General features: G+C 56.2%; 1 protein-coding gene across 1 annotated transcript in view; it reads right to left on the bottom strand.

The window, feature by feature from the left end:
• SPR (sepiapterin reductase) overlaps nucleotides 1-429 on the bottom strand; it is a gene marked incomplete at its 5' end in the record, with an annotated part of 1,549 nt that overhangs the window by 793 nt on the left and 327 nt on the right. The gene's annotated exons all lie outside the window — the stretch shown is intronic.

The raw sequence follows: 429 nt of genomic DNA on the forward strand, positions 1-429 counted from the left end.
GGATGGGATAATGGGATGGGATGGGATGCCATGGGATGCCATGGGATAATGGGATGGGATGGGATGCCATGGGATGGGATGCCATGGGATAATGGGATGAGATGCCATGGGATGGGATAATGGCATGGGATAATGGCATGGGATGGGATAATGGCATGGGATGGGATGGGATAATGGGATGGGATGGGATTCCATGGGATAATGGGATGGGATGCCATGGGATGCCATGGGATGGGATGATGGGATAATGGGATGGGATGGGATGGGATAATGGGATGGGTTTTCAAGTCTCTTCCCCCCAACCCAGGCTGGAATGCCACGATCCCAATGGAAAAGCCAGCTGGGAGATGGCTTTGAGTGCAGCACAGGGAACTCCCCTCCCACCTGCCCTGCTGGGGCTGGAGGGGCAGGAGCAGGGCTGGGCTGCAG

Source organism: Geospiza fortis, unplaced genomic scaffold (assembly GCF_000277835.1).
Source record: "Geospiza fortis unplaced genomic scaffold, GeoFor_1.0 scaffold148, whole genome shotgun sequence".
Lineage (NCBI taxonomy): Eukaryota > Metazoa > Chordata > Aves > Passeriformes > Thraupidae > Geospiza > Geospiza fortis.